Here is a 26897-nt window from a genome sequence, read left to right on the forward strand (position 1 = left end):
AATTTCTGTCCTTCTAAGGTTGATGGGTGGCTTTTGCTCACGCTTGGACTCCTGCCATCCTTATGGGAGATCCATGATCTTGTCCATATCCCGGCCATGGCTGTTGTAGGCACTTGTGAAATGTGCCAGCAGAGGAGAGCCCCGCCTTCTCAGGGTATGTACGGTGTCTGTCTCCTTGTTACTCTACCTTTCAAATAAATAAATCTTTTAAAATATGCATATTACCCAAAACACTAAATATAAATTACAATTTTTTAAAGAGGTTCGTTTTTCCTTAATTTTTAATTTTTTTTAATTTTAAAATTTATTTACTTTCATTTAAAAGGCAGAGAGAAGGAGACAGAAAGATCTTCCATCTGCTGCTTCACTCCTCAAATTACTGCAGTCGCCAGAACTGAGCCAATCCAAAGCCAGGAGCCAGGAGCTTCTTCCAGGTCTCCCACTTAGGTGCAGGGTTCCAAGGCTTTGGGCCATCCTCGATTGCTTTCCCAGGCTACAATCAGAGTTGATGGGAAGTTGATAGCCAGGACATGAATCAGTGCCCATATGGGATGTCTGTGCTTGGAAGTGGAGACAATGCTTGCCCTAAAACTACTTTTCTTCAATTCCACTTTTCCAGGAACTTTCTGAAGTACCCCTGGAGCAGACTGTTCCATTTATGGAAGCTGCTGTCCGACAAAATCCCTCTTGGTCTTGTCCTAATCAGCAACTTCTGAAAATCCACAAATGCCCTCCAGAAATTCTACCATTCTTTTCATTAGGTAAATATACAGTGGCTTCAACCCCCAACATATGACTGTCTCAAGTCTCTCTGGAGATTTGGAGAGGGAATGGGAAATGCAATATTATCCCAGATCCCTTTCTTAACTCAAAAGTTTGGTTTCTCTGAATTGTCCCTACCATGCTCAGCTGCGTTGGAGCACTGGTTTCATTCCCTCAAGCACCACAAAAATGAGTTATTGCACATAACATGCATTTATTGATGATTTTCCAATAGTAGACAGGGATTACATCATGGAACAGAAAATGACTTTAAATTGACTGTATGATGTCACTGTTCTTGTAGTTCTTGAACATGCTTATTGTGGGATGTGTCTTCCTGGCCATCATCTTTCTTAGGACTCAGTCCTGGCCAGTTGCCTGCTCTGATCCTTCCTCCTGTCATCCTTTGGTTGCATCTATTGCTTCTTCAGATTTCTGGCCTCGTCCCAAGTCCTCCCAGCCCACTGGAGGAAAACTGAAAATACCTGTAAATCACTTTACAGAGTGATTTAAAACTACTTTCCCTCATCCTATAACTTTGCACAGGTTTCTACTTGTGCAAGAACAAAAATGACCCCCTGACTGGCTATCTTAACCCAACAGTCATCTGACCTACCATTGAGGAGATTTCAAGAGCTTTCTTAGAATTGTCAAGGTGCTGTAGTTGTCCTGTTTTGTGTGTCACTCGTTGCTGCTCTTACTGATTTTCTCTATAACCCCTAGTCTTTTAAAATGTAATTTATAAATTTCTCTTTTTACGTTCGTTTAACTTACTTACATGAAAGGCCAGTGTGTGCATGCACATACATGAGAGAAAGAGAGAGAGGAGGAGGGAGAGGGAGAGAGCTAAAAGAGGTAAAGGGAGAGAGAGAGAGAGAAAGGAAATGGGGGAGATATAATGCGAGGGAGAGGGTGATCCTTTCTGGTGGTTCATTGGCACAATGGCCACAGTAACTTGGCCTTGGCTAAGCTGAGGCTGAGAATGGGGTGGCAGAAGCCCAAAACTTGGGCTGTCACCCAGAGCTTTCTAGGTTGTACCTGATTGGGGTGCTGGAATCAGAAGCAGAGCCAGGCCTTGATAGGCATCCCAAGTGGCTTCTTAACTACTCTGCCAAATGCCCAATAGACCAATGTCTATTGGTCTGATTTTGCTTAAGAGGGGTCAGCTAGCAGCCTGTCTTCTCCTTTCTCTGCACTCTTGTGGTTGATTGTTTCCTGACTCCATAAACCACATTTGGGTGTCTATAAAAATCAGATGATGCTATGTATCATGATTACAATCTAGATGACTTCCACATATTAACCTTCTACATATGTGCAAAGTAGTATATATTTTTGTCACTTAGACTCAGCCCATTTTTTAGAGGATGAAACAGACATAACACACAGATACAAAACTAAGTGGAATGCAGGATTAGAAGATGAACATTTTTATTGCCATATTACAACTTCTTAATCATTCTACTTTTTCATTTTTCTCTGTAGGTGATAAAGGACTAGGGTGATAAATAGGTCACATGGCTCTAACTCAGTAATGAAGAAATGCTAAACTCCACTAAAACCCCCAAAAAGGGGTAATAAATCTGACAAAAATCCAAGAAGTTTTAAGCAACAAATTATTTTTCAATGGGGGAGATAGAGAATGAGTGACACGAAGAGCTCTTCCATCTACTGGTTTACCCCTAAAATATAACAGCCTGAGCTGGGCTAGGCTAACGGCAGGAGCCTGGAACTTACCCATGTCTGCCATGTGGGCTGCAGGGATCCATGGCCTTGAGTGTATTGCCTCTGAGGGGGTTACATTGGTAGGCACTTGGAATCTGAATAAGCTTCAAGACTTGAACCAGGTCCTCTGACAGAAACATTTGTGCCTAGGCTGGCAATCACTGCAAGATCACTCGCAGACCCTTAGTTTCTAAATATCTTGAAGACAGAGGGAACAAGCATCTAAAAGAGACTAAATAAACTCTTGGAAGTGTTCTCACAAACAACCCCTCTGTACTCCTCCCCCCCAAAAAAGATAGTTAAACAGAAAAGCTCAATCATCAAAATGTTAGACATTTCACATCTAGAGGCTTCTAACATTGACATCATGGGAACCTAGTTCCAGTGTTTTCTTGGCCATATACTAAGTGAGGTAGACTGACCTGGTCATTCTATAGATGTTTTTTTGTTCTGGCATACGATGAAAGAATTATCTTAAACTTGGCAGTTAGTGATGGAAGGGACATTGGAAATTATCAAGTCTAAAAGCTGCCTTGTCACCTTTTCAGGTGAGTGCCAGTGAATATATAACTTGGCCAATCTTAGTCACGTTTCCAGTTTTAGAGGCAAATGTGAAACAAGGTACTCTTGCTTCCTGTTAAACCATCCCATGCCTGTGTTATGCTGATTTTCTTTACCGAAGGGAACAGGGAATGAGTAGTCAGAATATGCCAACCTAGACATTGGTTAGATTTTTCTGTTTCCAAAATCGACATTTTATGCCTACATGGATAAAATATACATTACATGGTCATGATCATGCAGTCTGTGGCATGAATACTCTGTATATGTAAAGACCCTGAGTAGGCACAGGAAAGAACATGAGGAGATCCCAGTACCTATAAAACTGTGTCACATAATGCAGTGTAATTAATAAATGGCAACAACAACAACAAAAAGAACATGAGGAGCACTAGGACACCATCCCACACTAAACTTTAGGTTGTGCAATTGGAATTAATCATTTATGCAAACCTAATATTTCAGAGAAAAGAGCAAGTCTAATGACAATGAGGTCTTGAACCAAACAGATCTAGAATGCATTTAGCCTCTCCTGAAAACTAACCTTTCCATGAGAATGTGTGTGTAAAGGAACTTAGAGACTAGTTAGGCAATGCAAGTAATGTTTTCTTAACGTAAAGAAAGTGTGAATGGGAGGAGATGGGCATAGAATAGCTTTATTAATCACACCAATGCAGATGTAATACAATAAAGAAAAGTTTTTTGAGTTAATGGCACAGAGTTGTGGTGAAAGTATGTGTGGTATGAGTTATGTAGCAAAGGCCAGCAAATATAAAAGTTTGAGTGAGCTTATGAAAAGACCAATTTTAATAATGTGGTTATTCTTGGGCTTTTTTGTTTGTTTGTTTGTTTAGTATTTATTAAGTTTTATTGTAAAGTCAGATTTACAAAGAGAAGGATAAACAGAGAGCAAAGATTTTCCATCCATTGATTCACTCCCTAAGAACTGAGGCAATGCAAAGCCAGGAGCCAGGAGCTTTTACTGGGTCTCCCACATGGGTACAGGGTCCCAAGGTTTGGTCCATCCTCAGCTGCTTTCCCAGGCCCTGAGCTGGGAGCTGGGTGGGAGGCAGAGCAGTTGGGATACAAACCGGTACCCATATGGGATCCTGGCCTGCAAGGCCAGGAGTTTAGCCACTAGGCTACTGTCCCGGGCCCAGTAGTTTCTGTTTTTTAAGAAAGCCCTCAAGGGTCTGTATTTTTACCATCTTTGTTCCCATAGATAGCAATGTAGTCTAAATATGCTAGTCTTTTTTTTTAATCTTCAGGGTAGATTAAGTTAATCAAATAATTGTTACTATGTATGTTTCAAAGATTTATCTTTTATTACATGGCATCATGATAGTTAAAATGATACCAGTTAAGACTAAGACCCTTCCACTTGCCCTCCAAGTTGGTGGTCTTGGGGCCTGAGTGGGTTCCCAAGGCCACATGTCTCCAGGTCCTTCCTCCTTGAAAACAACCCCTTTGCCTCGTGCTCGCCCACCAGTGGTACTGCTGCCGCCACCCACCTGCTTGCCCACCAGTGGTACTGCTGCCACCACCCACCAGCATAAAGCAGATTGCTGCCCAGCTCATTGGAGAGGGGCCAGTGCATTTGTCAGGAATTGAAAAGTTTTGGAGTCGGTTTGAGGACTTTCTGGTACACAGAATGTTGGCTGGAAATGTGGTGAGTATTAAATGGGATGTTAATTTTCATGAGGATTTCCCCTATGATTGTAGCTTGTGGTCAGTGGGCAATTTAGCAATCACCATGTGGTCTGTTGGACACACAGCCTGGGCGAAGTTCAAGAAATTAGCAGTCTGTCAGCAGGGAGGGGCCAGAGCTCAAATTCATGTGTTTTCCAGGTTTTTTTTCTTTTTAATTTCCTAGTCACTTCAAGTAGTGGTGGCTTTTTAATTCAAAATTTGTCATCATATGCATGAGGCCCGTGTATATCGCTCATGTTGATGGCCCCACACATTATTAGCCGTTTCATTTTCACTTGTGTCTGACAGAAATGTTTTCTGTTGCTACTCTATGATTCGGTGACTTATGCTAGTTTATTCTTTGCCTTATTATGTAGAGTACCTTTTATCATTAAATCTAAGGACACTTGTAAATGAGAGGAGGTTGTTGAAGTTCTAGAAGTCATTGTCCAGAAATGAAAGAAATTCAAATGCAGGGACTATGGAAAATCATATTATCTTCTTTGATATGAATACTGTTTTAGATTTACCACTTTACAATTTTACATTTTTCTTCATCCTATGGTGGCTTCATCCTATGTAGATTCACTAGACCCTCAGAATTGTGCAACGCAGAAACTGTCTCACGGTCCCTTCTTTACAGAAACTTTCACCCCTTATTTATCTGGCCTAGTGACAGTAATACCTGTAAGTACATTCTAGATCTATATATTTTTATAGATATATTTGTGGGTTGCTCAAAATAACATGGCTTGGACCCAGTGCTACCTTGTGGTTAGAGACCTCACCTTGCATGCCCGGAATCTCATGTGGGCACCAGTTCATGTCCCGGATGCGCCAATTCCCAAGCATCTCCCTGCTTTTGGCCCGAGATGCAGTAGAGGATGGTCCAAAGCCTTGGCACCCTGCACCCCTATCGGAGACCTGGCAGAGGTTCCTGGCTACTGGCTTCGGGTTGGCTCAGTTCTGGCTGTTGTGAGTATTTGAGGAGTGAACCAGCGGGTGGGAGGTCTTTCCTCTCTGTCTCTCCTTCTTTCTGAAAGTCTGCCTTTCCAATAAAAATAAATACGTCTTTTAAAAAATTAAATGAAAGTAACGTGGCTAGGACAGGGAGACAGGACTGCTGCTTCAGCCACCTTTTCCTCCCCCCCATTCAGGCATCATAAGGAATCTGTTTTTGATGACAAAAATGGAAAAGTTATCCCTTGACTTTATGCTTTTTCGATTCTTAGCAAGTTTCCATTCTCACTTGTTTATATTCCACGATGCTCCTCTGGATAGAGGAGAATGGGTGGGAATATCATATGTGCTCTAGATACTGTGTGGAACCCAGGAAGCTCAGTGTATCAAGGGTACCACCAGAGCAGTGGGGGTTTGCCTCCCTGTGTATGAGAGTTTGGGCACCCTGTGCTCTTTTACCTCCTGCTGTCTGTTGTCTCATGAGAAGACATTTAGCAGGATCACCCCAGCAATGCTTGTTATTTCATTGCCACTTGTGATCGACCCACACACAATGAGACTTTTCAGTATCCTCTGTCTCTGTTCAAGGAAAGGAAGCTGTGACATACAATGCAGCCTTCTAATAACTGAGTAGTAAATGAGCACTAGAAGTTTGCTAATAAATTGTGTTGTCCTATCTATCTGCCTGGGCATAATTACACATATAAGTGCATGGTTTATCCGTATACCTTATAAATACATTTTCAGGTTACACGTCTATCCTCAAAGGTATGCATCCTTATGCAGAATATCTGTCAGGATCACATTTTTTTCACTTACTGTTGTCAGAAAATAAATTGACCTGCATGTGTGAAATGTTAGATCCTTTCTTTAAGCACTTACATTTCATATACTTAGCTGTTTTGTGGAACTTTCCATGACTGTTTGCATACTCTTCAAGAAGTAGGAGAAACATGAAACCCATTTGGTCTTTTCTGATCTATTTTAGTTTTATGTTTAAAGATTTATTTGTTTCTTTATTGGAAAGTCAGATATACAGAGAGGAAGAGAGACAGAGAGGGAGATCGTCCATCCACTGGTTCACTCGCCAAGTGGCCGCAAAGGCAGGAGCTGAGCTGATCTGAAGCTAGGAGCCAGTACCCAGGATCCTCTTCCAGGTCTCCCATGCAGGTGCAGGGTCCCAAGGCTTTGGTTCTTCCTCTACTGCTGGATGGGAAGCGGGGCTGCAAGGACACAAATCGGTACCCGTATGAGATCCTGCCGCGTCCAAGGACTTTAGCCACTAGGCTATCGCACCAGGCCCTATTTTAGTTTTTAAAACTCAGAGAGACAGAACACTCCCATTTGCTGGTTCTCCAAGTGCCTACAGCAAATGGGGCTGGACCAGGCTGAGAGCAGGAGCTAGGACTGCAATTCTAGTCTTGAGTATCACCTGCTGCTTCTCACTGACAAGGAGCTGGAATCAAGAGTGATGCAAAAATTCAAACCTAGGCACTCTGATGTGGGATGTGGACATCCTTGCCTGTTTAGTCCTCGTCTTAGTATTATAGACAGAACTTATTTGACCAGTTATCTTAACAAAGACAGTCTCAAGCATGATGGCCTAGGGGATTATATGAGACATTCTATTGTATTTTTGTGTCCTTTTTCCTTGTAGGATAACTGCCCTAGTATTTAGGAGTTTTAGCATAATATTCCATTATCATTCTTGTAATTTGCTTCTTTGCTGCCTTTAGCCACAATGCCTAATATAAAGCATAAATATGATGTCTAAAATAGGAGTGATTAAAGTACACAGGAATTATGGAGGGTCAAGGGGGTCATTGTGTGGACTGATAACCCCAGATTACAGCTTCCAGAGCATTTTTTCCTGTTTTGTTTTCAGCTTCCAGGTAGAATATAAAGAATCGAGGTTGCCCAATATGTGAGATATTCCTCTTCATTAAAAACAAAATAAAATAACAAAACAATGCAGTGCCCGTGAAAGCTTTGGGTCTTACTGAGATTAGCAGTGTTTAGTTCGGGATGACCAAAGGATAAGCATGGCGTGTGTCTGGCTGTGCGTATGAGAGGAGTGTTTTTTGTCTGTGTTTGTCAGGGATGAACAGATGAACAAGCTACAGAGGACATTTTCTCTTTAAAAGAGTCTCGGGCTTGTGTTGCTGGGAGCCTTCGCGGTGTTCCTTCGTAAAGCAGCATGAAAGAGTTGATTTTCATTTTATGTTGTGCTTGTGAGGCATTAGCATGATGTTCTAACACTTGTAAATGAATACAGCTCTTGCCTAATCTGTCATTTTAATGCCTTATAGATTTTATTTCACTCGATGTTGTACCAGATTCTCAATAATAATAATCAACTGCTTTGTTGTTCTCTAGAAGAAATTAAATTTTCTGCAGTGAGTGTGCAACTAATAAAAGATGTTGCTTGAGGAAACAAAAAATAAATATGATGAATCATAAAAGTTGGGTGGGGAAGCTGGGAAGTTGCTCCTCGATGAAAGACAATTACGGAGCTGGTGGTGGATGTGTGTGACGCTCTTGCTGTCCACAGCTGAATAACTCTCTGAGTCTTTAAGCACAGTACTTAGGTCTCAGCATTAACCTCACGGCCTTGGGGTTTTCTACAATTTCATTTAGAAGCATTAAAATAAAAGGTGAAGTAGTAAAATAACTATTCTCTTTGCTTTGCACCCCAGACAAGTTGGCTCTGCATTGGCGTTTTGCACTCACAAATGCCTTTTATCTTTTCCCCCTGTCACATGCTCTCCTGAAGAGCTGCATTAAAGGCAGCAGTGCAGCACTCAGAGTCCTGGCAAAGTCTGTAAAGTGGAAAATAAACAGTGTGTCTATCACCAAGCTGCAAGAACACAGCACTCATGGCAGTGAAATGACAGTCAGTGGCAAGCAACTAATTGGTCACCAGCTTTGGCGGAGATAGATTGTTTCCAGACCTCTGTCATTTACCATGCTCTTTAAACTTATGAAAAGAAAAAAAAAGCCAGGTTGAAGTGTGAGTTTGAAGAATTCAAAGTTTCTCAGCTCCAAAAGCAAGAAAACAGAGTTAAGGCTGCAGTGTTGGACGAGACTTGGAGACTGAATGCTTGGAGGTGTCCATGACTAACAAATAGTTGGCTCCCTGTGATCTAATGAATTCACCCATTTCCCAGACACTTCATTTGCCTCCAACATTAGTTATGTAAGGAATGTTGTATTTTCCATGCTTTCCAGATGAGGATCTGTATTCAGGGGAGTTCAGTATGGTGACTAACTTTGCTTTGGAACCTTTCCATTTTGCTCATTTTGTCTGTATAATTTAAAGTTTCCCTTGGCAAGACTGGTATATTGATGAGCTGCAGCATCTTCATCTAGTAAGAGGAAAAGGGAGGCCTAAACATAAACACCAATTAGTATGGGGGAGGAGTTTATGGTGTTAACATATGCAATTGTCGTTTTTTTAAAAAAATATTAGGAATAGGATCCCAAGGCATCATGAGATCTGTTTAAACATGTAAAACTCTATCTCACACTTGGACAAATTGTATGGGGGAAAAGAAAGGGTAAATGTCAGCTTCTTACACAAAACAATCACTCTGTTCATGTATCAAATGTATATCTATGCAGGGTGTATGCAGCAGTATAACTTGATGGAATATTGCCTTAGAAAAATAAGAGATCTTTATAGGAATAATTGATTGATTGCCTTAGTCTACAGAAATATGTAGTCCAAGAATTGCAGACAGTTCAAGATCTTATAGATGAATAGTTTTGTGAATTTGACTACTGTTGAAAGGCCCCCGAATCTTGCACGTGTCAGCCCTTGATAAGCACTTGAAGCTGCAGAAAGCCACTGGAATTGTATCCCTTATAGTGTATGAATGCATATGCATTTTAGGAAGGGAGAAGATGATGGGCCTCCCTGAGATTCTCAAAGAATCGCAAGATGAGAAAGAAACTAAAGAACCATTTAATTATGTAAATTGAAGGAAGAAAGGAAAAGATGTGTAATAAATTTTTAAGAAAATCCAGGATCTCGTTTTTCATAAAAGTCAACTCTATGTTAGAAAACTTTGATTAAAGGCAGTGTTTAAAAGTTGTTTATTGTTATCACTTGCTTTTAATTATACTAAGAATCATCTCAGAATTTCAAATGGTGCTTCATGGCATGAATTTGATGTCACTTCCATTTTTTAAATAAGTATATAGAGTTGGGTATTTGGCCTCATGGTTAAGTTGCCAGTTAGGACACCCACATCACACATCAGAGTGTTTGGGCTCAGTGCTTGTTTCCTCTCCTAACTCTGACTTCTTGGCATTAAGACTGTAATAGACAATAGTGATGGTTCACGTAATTAGGCTTCTGCTACCCATGGAAGAGACCTGAGTTCCTGGCTTCCACCCTTGTCCCCATCCATGGCCCGTTGCAGGCATTTGGAGAGTGAGGCAGTTGATTGAAATTTGTGTTTTCTGTCTCGCTTAAATAAGTGAGTCTTGAAAAATGATATGTTAAAAAATAAAATAAAACAAATATATAAACTTAATGTCCTGAATTTGTATTAAGTTTATGTATTCAACTCTTTTCTCTCTCTCTCTCTCTCTCTCTCTCTCTCTCTCTCTCTCTCTCTCTCTCTCTTCCTTCTTCCTCCTCTCTTTTCCTCTCCCCTTTTCCCATCCAGAAGAAATAACCCCATGGTTTATTGAAAGGTGTGCATGGAGATGCCCATGAGAACATGCCCCCGAAAGTCTCAGCTGCCTTGGAAATGTCACAGTACAAGTCTGAGCATCCCATGCAATGTTCCCTGTTGGTGAGTTGGCTTTGTTACTGAAGTATGCTTATTCTTGAAGGTGCACAATGTTTTGATGGGCAGAATTTGGCTCTAGGACTGTGCGGTAGCTTTGCCAGAATTTCTTAGAAATTCATGGTGATTTATGAGTCTTTCATTCAATATTTCTTTCTTCCCTCTTTCCTTCACTCAAGATCAAACTTCATGACCTGAAGGGTTCACTTAACCTCCCTGCCTTCATCCCCATTTTCTTTCACAGTAGTCCCCTGTTATAATTTCTAGCACATTGAATCTCATCTTGGCATCTGCTTCAGGAAGGATTTTAAAATTCACATTTTTGAAAGATTTTTTTTTTTTTTTGGAAAGGCAAATTTACAGAGAAAAGAAGAGACAGAAAGATCTGTCATCTGCAGATTCACTCCCCAAGTGGCCACATTGGCTGGAGCCAAGCCAATCTGAAGCTAGGAACCAAGAACTTATTCTGCATCTCCCATGCGGGTGCAATATCCCAAGGTTTTGGCCCATCTTCCTCCGCTCCCTCAAGATATCAGCATGGAGCTGGATCAGAAGTGAAGTAGCCAGTACATGAACCGGCACCCATGTAGGATTCTAGCACTTGGGGGCCCGGCACTATAGCGCAGTGGTTAAGGTCCTCACTTTTAACGCGCCGGGATTCCATATGGGCGCCAGTTCTAATCCCAGTGGCCCTGTTTCCCATCCAGCTCCCTGCCTGTGGCCTGGGAAAGCAGTCGAGGACCGCCCAAAGCTTTGGGAACCTGCACCCGCGTGGGAGACCTGAAAGAGGCTCCTGACTTCAAACTGGCTCAGCTCCAGCCGTTGCGGCCGTTTGGGGAGTGAACATTCGGACGAAGACCTTCCTCTCTATCTCTCCTCTCTGTATATCTGACTTTCCAATAAAAATAAATAAATCTTTAAGATAAAAACATGATCCTAGCACTTGGAAGTGGAGGATTAGCAAGTTGAACAGGACCCCCACATTTTAACATATTAATAAAAAGCCACATTTTCATCACTTATTATGTGACAAATAATATGCCTGTATCCTGTCTCATTTAACCCTCTCAAAGTCTCAAGAGTTAAGAATTACATTTATTGGGCCCGGCGGCGTGGCCTAGCGGCTAAAGTCCTCGCCTTGAACGCCCCGGGATCCCATATGGGCGCCGGTTCTAATCCCGGCAGCTCCACTTCCCATCCAGCTCCCTGCTTGTGGCCTGGGAAAGCAGTCGAGGACGGCCCAATGCTTTGGGACACTGCACCCGTGTGGGAGACCCAGAAGAGGTTCCTGGTCCCGGCATCGGATTGGCGCGCACCGGCCCATTGCGGCTCACTTGGGGAGTGAAACATCGGATGGAAGATCTTCCTCTCTGTCTCTCCTCCTCTCTGTATATCCGGCTTTCCAATAATAATAAAAAAAAATCTTTAAAAAAAAAAAGAATTACACTTATTTTAAAATAGTAAAACAGTCATTCAGAGAAGTCAAGTAATATATGGATATGGCAGTATTTCAGTGTGTTCTTCTGAAGAATGTTCTGATTTTTTCTGGAGCCCATGATCTCTTCCACAAAATCATAGACCCTTAGAAGCAATTGGAAAGACCATGTATGTCCAAATCACAGAGATACCAATCATGCTGTTTTTTTTCCCTCCGGGATGTGATCATGATTGAACAATAATGCGGTTAATGCATAGCCATCATGTCTTCTATTTGCCTTTATCAGGGGCCTTCGATCTGAATTCCCTGCTTTTCCCATGGGAGGGCTTTGAAATTGATCTAGTTGCAGAGCCATTTGGGTTACTTCTCTGAAACTGCCACCCAAAGGTGCTCCATTCCTTGTTATTTATGCATCTACTCAGAATCCACAGATAAACACAGTGGTTGGGGAGTAGTGAGAGCCATTTGATGAGTGGAAGCCCTGATTTTAGTTTCTATAGTAATCCTATCACCTGTGACGTTAGTATTGTCGGGGAAGTCGTGGAGTCAGAGCTGATTGGTTTTTAAGAAAATGAAGAAAATAAATGTTCTCGTTTCAAGATTTCTGTTTGATAGTGTTTGCTAGACAAAGTGGAATTTTCACAGCACAAGTCCTTAACTCAAGAGCTCCATTCAGTCAGCAGTTGTTTTATGTGCTTTTTATCCAGCCTTTCGCCTTTAAAAGCAGAAAAAAAGAAATTTATCCACTCAGAGTGAGCTTTTTGCTAAACTTGTGTCTTTCCCTTGTTTGTCATGTTAATTACATCCCAAATATCCCCTTTTGGAGAATTCTGCAATCAAATTCTAAAGTTGCATCAGATGCACAATGGCTTTTGAAATGGACTGTCTTATTTTTCCTGCAATAAAGAGTTTAGTGCACATGAACACCTCCAGATAATTGCAGATTCGGCTTCTTCACAAACCTGTGAATTACCATCAGAAGATATTTATCATCTCATCTTTAAGTTCCTTTACCTTTAAAATAAGCTATAGTAGTATTTCATATCACTGTATTACATGCTGGACCTTTAATCCATATTAATGCTTGCTGAGGAATTAGGCAGATCTTGCATAGCTTGGTTTTGATGATGTAATTTGACAATTTTATCAAAGATAATCATATTCAGCAACCTTTACAAAAAGAAGGTTTATCTGAGAGCTCCTTGCCCCCTTAGGTGAACCCTTCTAAAAATGGGTTCAGATAGCTTCAAGAGGCAATTTTCTTCAGGGATGGCAGAATCTGTGGGATCTCTCTCTTTAAATGAACATGGTAGGTACTCAGGAGATGTTACAAAAATCTAAAGGGAGAGAGGAAGAGAAGGCGCTAGAGAGAAAGATAGAGGTATAAAATTGACTTGATCTTCCAAGGTGAAGAAGTTCAAACCTCCATTACTAAAGGGTTCAACAGCTCACCTGTTTTCAAAATCAATTTCTCAAGAGTTATGGAAATTCTTTCTCATTTTTAATACTGAATTTGTAGATTACATATGTAAAATCACTTCCCTCTTCAACCAGTGAAGGAGTCACTAAAATGTTTCTGTTGCAGGGTCGGGATAGTGAGTCTGTAGTGAGATCATACATGCCTTCCAGCATGATCTGTTTATTTGCAATCTTCAACAAACAAAAGCAGTGCCAAAAGACAGAGTTTCTCCAAATACCTTAAAATTGAAATGTTGAGTTGGCAACCAGAATGTAGTCAGGAAACATATATCCTGAAACAGGTCAACCAAAGTTACAGAGGGACTTTATAGTTATTAGTTTAAGAACGAAGTAGGCACAATGTCCTATCTATCTTAAAAAAGACAACTGATTTTTTTTAAAAAGATTTTTATTTTATTTTTTACTGGAAAGGCAGATATGCAGAGAAGAGGAGAGACAGAAAGGAAGATCTTCCATCTGATGATTCACTCTTCAAGGGACTGCAATAGCCGAGCTGCACTGATCCAAAGCCAGAAGCATGGAGCTTCATCCGTGTCTCCACACATGGGCCCAGGGTCCCAAGGCTTGATTGCTTTCCCAGGCCACAAGTAGGGAGCTGGATAGGAAGCAGGGCTGTCGGGATTAGATCCAGTGCCCATATGGGATCCCAGCACGTTCAAGGCGAAGACTTTAGCCGCCAGGCCACTGCGCCGGGCCCAAAGACAACTCATTTTAGAGGGTTGTGCTGATGTGCCTCTTAGTTTCATTTTGATCATTGAAAAATCTAGAATTATAATAGGTCCCAGATTAGATACATTTCCTAATGGGCCTTATTACAAAGTTTTATTCTTCGCTTTTATTCAAGAGGCCATATCCCAAAGGAATATTTAGGAAGGAGAAATATTAGTAAAAAGAAAATGTGTGGGATCCTTGGCCAAGATTTAGTGGGGACTTGGGAATACCTATGGCAGAAACAAATTTCCTTTTCTTCAGCAGTATGATATTCTATATTGTAGCATAGTTGTGTATGTAACCTCTCCCTCCGGGTCAAGACATTGTAAGTCAACATTCTATAAAACAGGCCTTGAATTCATATTTGGGTCTTAACACTAGAAGTGTAAAGTAAAGGAAAAAACAAACTATTATTCATGCCTCGAGAATACCATTAGTGGAAGATAGGTAAATTTTGTTAAGAATTAAATTTGTACCTGCTTGGTGCATTAGTCTCCAAAGTGAAGCCCTCACAGCGAGTGTGAGGAAAGCTCATATTTGACAATACTAGGACATGAGATTACTTTAACTAATGTTAGAATATATATATATATATATATATATATATATATATATATATATATATATAAACTTATGTTTGTTATTAATATATGAAGTGACATATGTTAAGTATCACAATTATATGGTAAAAATACTTAAGTGATGAAGAGGTTAAGGATTGAGGACGCTATTATGAGCGTATCAAATGACACTTCATACTTACTTGAAATCCATAAAAGTTTGTTGAATGTGAAGATTCATATGCAGGTTAGCAAACTTTCTTATTTTCTGAGGTACCCTAAATTCCAAGTCATGACCTTTTATCCATGCGTTCCTCTTCTTCTGCCTGTTGCTTCAATGCCCTATTTACTTCATAGTCCTCTACATTTTGTCTCCTACATTGGTCAACTGAAGGCTTTTAATTCAACTACCAGAGTTAAGAAGTATTACGTTATTTCCTTTGAATGCACTCCTGATTGTGTTTTCATGAGATAGCACATGGTTTAGCTTCTCAAAAGACGGGTTTACGTTCCAAAGTGTCTGTATTTTAAATCATTCTCTGAGCAGCTCAAGTCAGTCTCCACTGAACTACTCATCAAGATAATCTCTGTGGTCACCCAAAATGGCAAAAGATGATCATGACTAAATTTTCATCACCTTTCTCAAAAAACTCTTGCTCTGCATACTATTACCCATTCCAGTAAGAAAATTTGATTTATTTTAAGGTGTTAATTAAGGTTTCTCAGACTTCTGAAATAGCCAGTGATTCTCTGTTGTTGGGGCATTGTCCTCTGATTCATAAGATGTTTAACATTTTCTGTGTCTTCTACTCATTAAATGCCATTAGCAATTCCTTTCCTCCCCCATTTGTAATGCTCACAGACATTGCCAAATATGTCCAGGGAAGTAAAATCATTGGAATTGGCAAGAATAGTATGAGATATTTTGTTTTAAATGTATACAGTGTGGCTCAGAACACTGTGCTAAGCTAATCATGGAATTGGATTCAGAAATAGCATGACTATCCGGAATGTGGATAATCAAAAATTATTTATTTGGAAGTTTAGTGTCAATTTTAATCCACTGTTAATCAAAATAATTTCACATTGTAACTTATAAGAAAATCTTTATTTCCCTCTGACCTTGTCTTACCATGCAGGATAAAGGTTTTAAATATAAGACAGTAGATGGAAGAGTAACAATGGAAGATCTGCAAAATAACTCAGAATGGGTGATTAACAGCATATTTTCTGAACAATCAAATGAATCAAAGCTATCATGAATTTCTATAGTTCATGCATCAATTGGGAGGTGTGCCCAGAAACAGCCAACAAAAGGTAGCCTAGGACATAGAACGAGATGCGTCCTGAAAGCTGCTTATTAATAAGTAGCTCAAGGTCAGTTACACAGCACAGTAGCAGAGTGCCTGTTTTCTGAATGAGCTGACTAATTTTAGTATAAAAGTTTCCTCAGTATTCTAATTGAGGAGTCTTTAAATCTTCAAACACGAACATGTTGGAGAAGAAATTAAATTATGTATGGGTTCAAAATAGGAGTAGATCCGTTTGATCAATAGATGCTTCCTTTCCCTTGAGAACTGAGGGAAAACAACCCACCCGCTCCATTGGGTTACATGTCCATTTGCTGGATTTATGTCATACTGGGAATTATTAAGAATCCAAGATACTGCAAAAGCAACTGGGGTCAAAACTGCCAATTAAGTGGAGAAATTATGAACAAAATTAGGATCTCAGAGACCCAGATCTTTTTGACAGATAGCTAAGTCCTGAAGCCCTATGAAATCGGAAATAGTACAGTGACGCTCTGGGGTAAACCTTCCCATTACTCTTGCAATTCTTAAATGTTTGATACTGTCCAGGGAGCAAACGAATTAAGACTTACTTTTTGTAAAATGTTTCTTTCTTCCTACCTGTCCTAAATTCTGACTCTGACTCCTCTGCGGACTACAAATGGAAAGGTGCATGTCCTATGGCAAGCGACATTTATAATTCATGATTCTACGCATTAAAAATGGCTCTTACCTTATTGTTTTGTTTTGGTGTATTAAACCTACAGATTATTTAAGTGAAAAGAACATCTTAAAGGAAATTTAGGTGCCCCCAAAACATACACATATACAATAAGGTAAAGAAAAGGAACATTTGGATATTACATGTGTAAAGTCATACAGGTTTTTTATTTTTTTACTGTGACTCATGCATGCACCAGGGAAGTCATACAGATTTTAACTTATACGTGCATCATGTTGGCTTATTTTATAGCAACTTCATGCATAAGGTTTAAAAGTAATTGAATAGTAGCTTTTGCATAATTGGGAGACTGCCATCACCTGTTCATAGCATGAAGTCAAAAAGAATTTTCAGGAATTTCATTGAATTGTGGGTCATTTGAACTAAAATCCTAAGAAACCAATTAAATCTTTCTCTATCTCCCCTATTTCTTTGCTACAAAACACCCTAAAGATCATTTCTGTAATGCATTGGTGCGTCAGATCTCTCTGTACACAAATACAAATGTTAAAAAAGTAAAGAATACTAATCAAGGGACACAAGACATACACTGCTTAATAAATCTTGCCTTCAATTTATTTGTCTAGTATTACAAAGGCAGAGAGATATCAATTAATATAGGCAAAGAGGACCCATAATTTATAATTAACTGGCAAGTGGTTTGTAACAAACAGCAGCACTGAGTCTAATAGCCGGTAGAAAAATAACTAGTGTTGATTTGTCCCTCGGCAAATTAATAGAGTGCTTATCAATGACAGGGTTACATAAAACTGCTAAATAAATAATCATCAGTGAGTTCGAGTGAAGCAGATCTTTAACAAGCTTAATCTGAACCTCTTGACATCTGAAGACTAGGAAGAGATTAAATGGTAAGAAAGAGAAGATACAGTGTGCACATTGTAAGCCTGCTTAGTGACTGTATGAGATCAGGTTCTTATGTAATGAGAAATAAAGAAGCATTTTTATTGCAAAATTACATTGAAAAATGATTTTCATTATAATTAGAGTGAAAATTATAAAAGATATATCAAGGAAATGCTGAATTGGAATTCACTGGATGAGAATTTCACTGCATCTCCTAACAATGAAAACACATAATTTTAGTCACTTTTGATATATTTTTGCTCATTTGCTTCGCTTTTATTACTCACCTTTGTACATGCCATGCGTTCCTGCTCATATGTCACCTTAGCCACGTCTGTGAACTTATTTTTAGTTATTATGGTTCCACTATAGAATAAAATTAATCAAGGTTCTGTATTTAAATAGATGTTTTATCTCTGTCTTCTCAACCACCCCACTAACCCTGTGAATGGAATTCTAAGGGTTTTGTTACAGGATGTTTTATTGCTCCTGGGTTTGTACCATGCATCATTTGCATTGCTGCAACTTAGCAAACCTGGGTATGAACCTGTGCCTTGTCTTCTCTATGGAAAATGATTCTTAAAATGATCCCATTTGTAAGTATGTTGGTATCATTATACAACCCATTTTACCTTAATATATGTAAGAAAAATGCATATGTATGTGTCTATAAATTCAAGAAACCCTTTAGATATACCTTTACATACTAGATATTATAATACACACATATGTGTGTGTGTATATATATATATATATAATTCCAAATTTTAATAGAAGCCCAATTTCCAGTGGGATAAATGTGCTCTTATTTAATATGATTTGACTCTTGAACTCGTGGAGGGGTTTGGTCCCTCCCAAGTCTTACTTTAATGGAACAAGCGAATGGAAACCTCATTTAAGTATAGTGCTTAGCAGTGGAGCATTAGGGGATGATGGGATTGCATTAGGTTGTTAGGTGGAGCCTGCATGACTGAATCCTGGTGGCTTCATAAAAAGAGAGAGTTAAGTATTCAGGTACCTTCTCTCCTGGGCTCTTGCTGTCGGAACTCTGCAAGAAGTTCATGTCGAACAAGGCCCCTAATCCTTGCACCTGCAAGAACATAAATCAAAATAAACCTATTTTTTTTGAGGCAGGTGTCCTCAGTTATTTCGTTATTTCTTTTCCCTCTCTCTTTCTCTCTGTGTGTAGATGCAGGGCATATATAACTAATACAAATATATTTTCTTAAAGGTGTTCCTATGAGAGAAAAACACAATATGGGTCTATTTCTGTTGAATTTTGAGGACAATGTAATTTTTCAAACCATAGCATAGGAGAACGCAAAGACATGGGTTGCATTCCGTGTCCATATTCTTGGGTGGAAGAATGCCTTCCTAATAATCATTTCTCATTTTGAGGGCTTGGGAATGTCACCTGTGTCAGAATTCACAATTGCTCATGTCAGTGTTTGTTCCTCCTAACACCTATCATTCAGTTTATATACAGAGAGGAGGAGAGACAGAATGCAAGCTCTTCCGTCCACTGATTCACTCCCCAAGTGGCCCCAACTGTCAGAGCTGAGCTGAACTGAAGCCAGGAGCCAGGAGTTTCCTCCATGTCTCCCACACAGGTGCAGGGTGCTAAGGCTTTGGGCTGTCCTTGACTGCTTTCCCAGGCCACAAGCAGGGAGCTGGATGGGAAGTAGGGTATCTGGGACATGAACCAGTGACCATATGAGATCCTGACAAATGCAAGGTGAGACTTTAGCCATTAGGGCCCTATTTGTATATTTTTAAAGTATGATTTCTTTTTTTTACGATTTATTTATTTTAATTGGAAAGGCAGATTTACAAAGCCAATGAGATATAGAAAAATTTTCCATCTGCTGATTCACTCCTTACATGGCCACAATGGCCAAAGCTAAGCTGATTTGCAAAGCCTGGAGCCAGGAACGTCTTCTGAGTCTCTCCTGAGGGTGTGGAGTTCCAAGGCTTTGGACCATCCTTTACTGCTTATCTAGGCCATAAGCAGGGAGCTAGGTGGGAAGTGGAGCAGCCAGAATTCGAACTGGTGCCCACATGGGATCCTGGTGCATGCAAAGCAAGGATTTAGATACTAGGCTGTTGCTGGACCAATGGCTTCTTTCTTTTTTTTTTTTTAATAAACAATCATTTATTTATTTGAAAGGTAGACTGAGAAACAATGATAGACAGAGGTTTCTAATCAGCTGACTCAATATTCGAATTTTACCGACAGCTAGGGCTGGATCAGGCCAAAGCCAGGAAATAGGAGCTTAACCAAGGTGTCCCAATGAGTGACAAGGACCCAAATGATCTTGGGCTAACATTCTAGTCTCCCAGGGTCTGCATTAGCAGGAGGCTGGAATTGAAAGCAGAACCAGGACTTAATTTCAGACACTCTAATAGGGGATGCGGGCATTTTCATGCAGCATCTCAGCTGCTGTGTCAGACGCTCATACCCACATTTATTTCAAAGACATGGTTGCTTCCTTTTGTTATATATTAGCTAGCATTAGTGACCATCACTAAATGCAATAACTCTATGAGAAATAAACAGTATACCACTTCTATGGCTGATGAAGTTGAAGCTGTGAGCACTTGGTAACACATCCATGTTATATAGCTAATAAGACATGGACCTGAAGTTCTGTCAAACTTCATGTGACTACAGAATTCCTGTTCTAAGCACTATATATATATGTATATATATATCCAAACAACGACCATCTCAATCAGTAAGGAAAGTATCTGCTTTTCTGCATTTGTGGAAATAGGAACTTAGTTGTATAAAATGTGATTGGATTATAGGAACTGAAAATGTGATATGATTGGATCCTGGTCTCTGTGCTTTTTATTAGCTTTGACATGTTTGTTTTACATAGCAGGATGTTTCCAGTTTAAATTCTACATACTAAAAATTTTGGAAATCTTTTCATCTGTGTTCATGAGGGAGTTGATCAGTAGTTTTGCTATAACACCTTAGTTATCCTTTTGCTGTTGGGGTAACGTTAAATTCTTAAATTAGGTGGAAAGTATGCCTATCTTTCTGATTTTATGAAAAATTTTATATGAAATTGGTTATTGTCTGTATGTTCAGAAGAATTCACCAGTGAAATCATCTCAATTTTTAGTTCTTTTCCTGGGGAAGTTTTAAACTTCAAAAATCATTAGGATATGATAGGACTATTCAGATTATCCTCTTCTTCTTGAGTGAGCTTTGACGTTTTGTTTCTTCTAGGATTTCATCTAAGTCATTCTGTTTATTGACAAAGTTGTCTCTAGTACTCCCTTCTCATTTAAATGTCTTGAAAATCTTGATGATGTAACCCCAGTTTCTCTGAAATTGGTCATTTGTGTCTCATCTCTCTTTTTTTTTTTACTAATTAGTCTTACTGCGAGTTTAACAATTTAATTGATTTCGTTTCAAAGAACCTTCTTCTTTTAAATTGATTTTCTCTCATATTTTCTGTTTTCTATTTCATTGATTTCTGCTCTGATAGCTATTATTTCCTTTCTTCTGTTTACTTTAATTTGCTTTTCTTCTGGCTGCCGTTTGTGTTTCTTTTAGAGAAAACTGAGTTTATTGATTTAAAAGCTTTCTTCTAATAGAGCTGTTTTCTGTTATAAATACCCTTCCCCCATTCCTATACCATTTTGTGAAATTACAGAAGTTTTGGGACATTGAGTTTTCACTGCCATTTCATTCAAATTTTCCAGTTTCCCTTTTGTATAAAATTTTGCTTTTAAGATTTATTACTTATTTGAAAGTCAGAGTTACACAAAAAAGAGGGAGAGGCAGAGTAAAAGGTCTTTCTGCTGGTTCACTTTCCATTGGCCACAGCAACCTTGGCTGGCTCAGACCAAATAAGCCAGGAGCCAGGAGTTCCCTGAGATTCCCCTGTGTGTGGTAGCAGCCCAAACACTTGGGCCATCAGCCACCGCTTTCCTAGATGCATTCATTAGCAGGGAGCCGGATTGGAAGTGAAGCAGCTGGGATGTGAACTGGTACCGAAACAGGAGGCTGGCATGACAGCCAGAAGCTTCACCCACTGCACAGCAGTGCAGCCTGTGGTTTCTTTTTGAGTTTCTTCTTTAACCTTTAGCTTATTTAGATATGTGTTAAGATTTCCAAGTATTCAGTACATCTTCAGAAATGTTTTTATTTTTTCTATTTAATTTTCTTGTGGCTAAGAAACATTTTTTAATATCTGAATTCTTTGTTGAGACATAATTTATGGCCAAACATACAGTCAATTTTTTTGTTTGATATGCATTTTAAAAATGTATGTTTTAATGTTTCTAGGATAGAGTGCTGTATATACAAGGGCACTTTAACTAGTTACGTGGGTTAAAGGATATTTAGCCTAGCAGTTAAGATGCTTGGGTGTTTGTGTCTTTCTGTGTTTCCTAGCTTCCTGTTGATACAGACTGTGGGAATCAGTGAATGGCTAGAATCTTTGGGTTCCTGCCACTTTGTGAGAGATCTGGCCGAGGCTCCAGCATTGCAGGATTTGGTAAGTAAACCAGTTGCCGAAGATTTCGGTGTACCTCTCTTTGACTGTTAGATTGATTGTGAAAACTTGCTAAAGGTTGTGGAAAATGCAAGTTAACTTTTAATTGTCTTTCCACAAGCTTTTTCAAGTAACCTACTGTGTCCATTTGGTCTTCAAAGGATTCATGGAAAATACCTATTATGAGAAAACTATGCGTAGATTTCAATTTTCTTATGTCAAAATAGGCATTTTTAATTCTGTCTTCATGAATTTCTTTGAGGTTCCCTCATGTGTACATGTGCTTATCAGGTAGGTCACTTGGGTTGACACTCTTGTGAAGTCCGTGTGTCCTTACTGATTTTTTGTTCTAGCATTGGTTTTAAAAACAGTATTGAAATCCTACATTGTAACTATGAGCTTGTATATTTCCGCATGTAATTTTTAGTTTTGTCTCATGCATTGTGAAGTTTCAATGGGTTGTACAAACATTTAGGATTTGTGGATTATGTGTTCCATCCAATTTTCAAAAATTTCAGCCATCATTTCTTAAGGCGACTGCTCCCTTCCTCAACCCCTACACTGCCCAGTTTGCAGGATTCTTGTTGCTTCTTTATTAATCAAGTTTAAATAGTTCTTCAGCTTATTAATGCTTTAAACATTTTCTTCGCTTGTATTTTGAGTTATTTCTATTACATTTTCTTGCAATTTTGCTAATCTTTTCTTCTTGAATAACTGATATTCTATTAATCCCATCCAGGGTAGTTTTCATGACTATAAGTTTGATTTTGGTTTTCTTCTTATGTGTCCCTTTCAAATTTTTGAACATAAAGCCTTTGTCTTCTAGTACTAACATCTATATCTAGTTACTTTTAATTAAGCTTGTAGGATCAGTTTTAATTGGTTGAATTTTCTTCTGCTCATTAAGTTTTTTTTTGTTGTTGTCTGATTCTTGGAATATCTAGTAATTACTGCGATCATGGTTTTGGCCTGGTGAGTACTGATTTTTTAATATTAAAAATTTAATTTTATTGGAAAGGCAGATATATAGAGAGGAGGAGAGACAGAGAAAAATATCTTCTGTCCACTGATTCACTCCCCAAGTGGCCCCAACTGTCAGAACTGAGCTGATGCAAAGCCAGGAGCCAAGAGCTTCCTCCGAGTCTCTCACACGAGTGCAGGACCCAAGGCTTTGGGCCGTCTTTGACTGGTTTCCCAGGCGACAGGCAGGGAACTGGATGGAAAACAGTACTGCTAGGATTAGAACCAGCACCCATATAGTGTACAATGCAAGGACTTTAGCTGCTAGGCACCACACCGTGCCCAAGTAATGATTGGTTTTACATTTTCATAAGTATTTTTCTCTTTTGCTCCAGGGAACAGCTATGTTTCCCTGAAAAGTTTAATTTTGTGGGTTTTTATTTTGAAGAATATTAAGTGAGTGTAGTGCTATTTGATTTTCCATGGAAAATGCAAGAAACTTCTATGCACTCTTCACAATGACCCTGTAAATTAACAGCTATTTCTAATCTTGCTGATGAGAGCAGAAGCTCTCCCCAGTTCTATGGGTCACCTGAACTTGGGTGTTCCTCTGCCTGACCTCACACAGTGTCCTCTTGCAGCTATGCTGATAACTGTTTAAACAATCAATAGGGTGCCTCTGTGTATCTCTCAGATTCCTTCTCTTGACATCCCTCTCCTCTCTGGCACTCTGTCTTGGAAACTGAGCTGCCCTTGCGTTCACTTGTCTGCACTTTCAGCTCTGTGTCTGCAGCTGAGAACCTAGCTGGGCTCCTCGGAATTCACATCCCTGCACCACAGCATGGAAAAAGACTCCCAATGTACATGTCATGGCATTTGTAGTGTTCACCTACCATTATTGTCTGGTGGTTTCATTTTTTTTCCAGCAAAGGTTAAATGTGGTCACTTCTATTACATTTTGGTCACATGCAGAGTCAAGTTTACATCTATAATGCTCATGTTTGAGCTTCTAACCGCAGCTAAATATTGAGGACCTGAAGTCTGAGTGTTCTTTTCAGACGAACTCCAATGAACCAGAAGGTTTTTCATCCTCAGTGACTTAGGTGTGTTTTTTAGAAAGAAGCAATTGGTAGTTTCTTGCAGATATTGGGCTTCTAAAGAGCCTTTGCTGATAGCTGTAACTCAACAAGCAATTCACATTCATTGCACAGCTAAATCCCATTTTGTAATAACGATGTATTTGGACCACCTCTAAACCAAACACCTCTAATAAAAAGTTTCGCCATTAAAGTGGGCATAGTCTTTCCTTATTAGAGCCATGACTTTGATCTAAAAGATAAACAATGAAATATGGGATTCTAAAATCACGTAGAAAGTTTGGAGTGCTTGCTGAAAAGTTTTACTGCTTATATCATGAAGTACTTTCTTTTATCCTTTAAAAATTTTTTTTTGTACAAAGTTGTTCTAGATCTCCCTTTCATCCAATGATTTGCACTTTTAAAGATGTGTATTTTTAACTTGAAGGTTAGAGTTACAGAGATAGAAACACAGAAAGAGAGAGAGAGGTTTCTTGCATCTGCTGGTTCACTCCCCAAGTGGCCACAGCAGCCGGAGGGGAGCCAGGAGCCAGGAGCCAGAAGATTCTTCTGAGTCTCCCACATGAGTGCAAAGGCCCAAGAACTTAAGCCATCCTCCCTTGCATTCCCATGTCTCATTCAGGGAGCTGGATGAGGAAGTGTAGCAGCTGGGACTTGAATTCCAGACTTCCTTCCTAAGCTGGTGCTGAAAATCCCTAGGAAGCAACTTATTTCATGCTTGTTGAACTAGTAATCTTGGAATATAATAAGATATACATATGTTCTTGTCCTCCACATCTATTTCCCAAAAATGTGTCTCCTGCCACTGCCTGGAAAGATGGCAATTCTCATGCCAGTTGGTGAAGGCATCTGTCTTCACTGCATCTAATATGTAGGGGCTAGGGTGCCACTAAATACACGAAAAGGAGCTTTGGAGGTTGGTCACAGCCCTTGAAGTCATTTCCCTCTAACACTTGATTCCAACCAATACTGGTGCCCAAACTCTGCATGCCCTTTGCCCAAGGAGGTTCCAGTATTATTGATTTCTTGGACCCTAAGTAACTCATTGAAGTATTGTGAAAGCTCTTTGTTTTTGCCTACTCTCCATTTGCAGTCTTTCTCACCTGAAGTTTTAAAGGAAGTTAACAACACTTGGACTGGTTTGTGTAGAAGATATAAGAGAAAGCAGGATTAATCACTCACACACACACACACACACACACACACAGACATCAGATGACGAGAGCCCATATAAAGTCAAGCAACCACATAGTACTGGAGTCCAGTTGATCTAGAAAAGAAAACCGTCCTTGGACCTATGCTGCTCCAGGTCAAGTTTTATGCTTTAACTGCCAGATGTTTCCAGGCAGAGCTTGATCCTTCATGTACATATACTGGGAAGATATTTATACCAGAAGTTCTTCAGGCATTCTCAAATGTGTCTGAATCCTCAGATCAACATGCTTTTGGCCCAAATAGTACTCCTGCTACTCTTCAAACAATGTTTGCCAGGAATAACAATAAATTCCAGGTGGCAGTAAAATGGTATATCTTCCACAGAGGAGGGCCATAGCAGGATGAGTCTGGAGAAAACTGGAGTTATCTGACACTGGAGTGCTAATCTGGGAAAGGACGGGGCTACTATGCCATGCTTACTTGATTTCTTAGTATGGTTTCTTGGAAAAAATTACATTGAAATGAAGTTTTTTCCTTTTGAAATGATTCACTTTAGCATCATTTTGCTATAATCTTTTCTCTCTGATGCACTTATATCATGCCACAAGCAGCCAGGGTGAGGTAAAGACATGGGGAGAACTAAGTAATGAGAGATGGCAAATTTCCCCCGAGAGAAATGAGGAAGCTGTATAGAGAGTGAGAAATAGACATTGCATAGCAAAAGCCATAAATGCCTACTCATCACACAATCAAAATCAGCAACAAGCATGTGTTGTATGCATCATATAGAGCTTGACACTGAGAATCAAATAGTATGTAACTAATTAACAGCAACAGTTAACTTTATTGAACACTTTCTATGTGCAAGGTACTATGCCACATGCATTTTCTTGCTCAATTCTCAGAACAATTGGCCGAGATATATTTTATCATCCCAGTTACAGATGTCATGATATTTCATCATGACACAGCACCAGAGTCAGGTTATGATCCAGGTAGGGTGATTCAGAAGGTGAATCCCTTGCTCTGGAAAACTGTACTGTGTGACGTGAGCCCTGCCCCAGGAACTTAGAATCCAACTGCACATAAAATGTTCACATATATTTTTAAATGATCACTGCAAAACCTATGAGAATCAGATGCTGTGTGTAGTACCTGTAGAATCCAAGTATTATGGGATTTCCAAGAAATGAATTTTTTTTTCCTTTGGGAATTGCCAAAATTATTTCAATGAGAAGGTGATATTTGTATTTCTCTGAAGGAGAAAAATGTGATGTGAGGAGGCAAAGTGAAGTGGAGGAAGAAATAACAGTTCAGATAAAGAGAACAAGTAACGTAGACTTGGGAAAGCCTGAGATAGGACTCTTCCACGTGTGAGGAAAGGACAGGTATCGCCTATAAATTAATATATGCTCTGTGGGTGAATATGCATGTGTGTCCATGTGTGTGCAGGGTCAGTATCTGTGTACACATTTCAAATACTCGATCAAAGCCACAATGCTGAGCATACTGAGCAGCTCCAGAGACAGGACTGGGTTCATATTTACTTGGGATTGCATCAGGTGACTTTCATATTTTGGTGTGTGGAAAAAAAAATGTTTCCTTGGATGATAGCAAAA

General features: G+C 39.5%; 1 long non-coding RNA gene across 1 annotated transcript in view; it reads left to right on the plus strand.

Annotated features, from left to right (window-relative positions):
• LOC131480925 (uncharacterized) overlaps positions 1-26897 on the plus strand; it is a 143593-nt gene that overhangs the window by 23592 nt on the left and 93104 nt on the right. Inside the window, exon 2 of the long non-coding RNA XR_009245890.1 lies at positions 10371-10499. This is a non-coding gene — a long non-coding RNA (uncharacterized LOC131480925). The remainder of the gene's footprint in view (positions 1-10370; positions 10500-26897) is intronic.

The sequence above is a fragment of the Ochotona princeps genome, chromosome 8, assembly GCF_030435755.1.
Source record: "Ochotona princeps isolate mOchPri1 chromosome 8, mOchPri1.hap1, whole genome shotgun sequence".
In the NCBI taxonomy this organism is placed as follows: Eukaryota; Metazoa; Chordata; class Mammalia; order Lagomorpha; family Ochotonidae; genus Ochotona; species Ochotona princeps.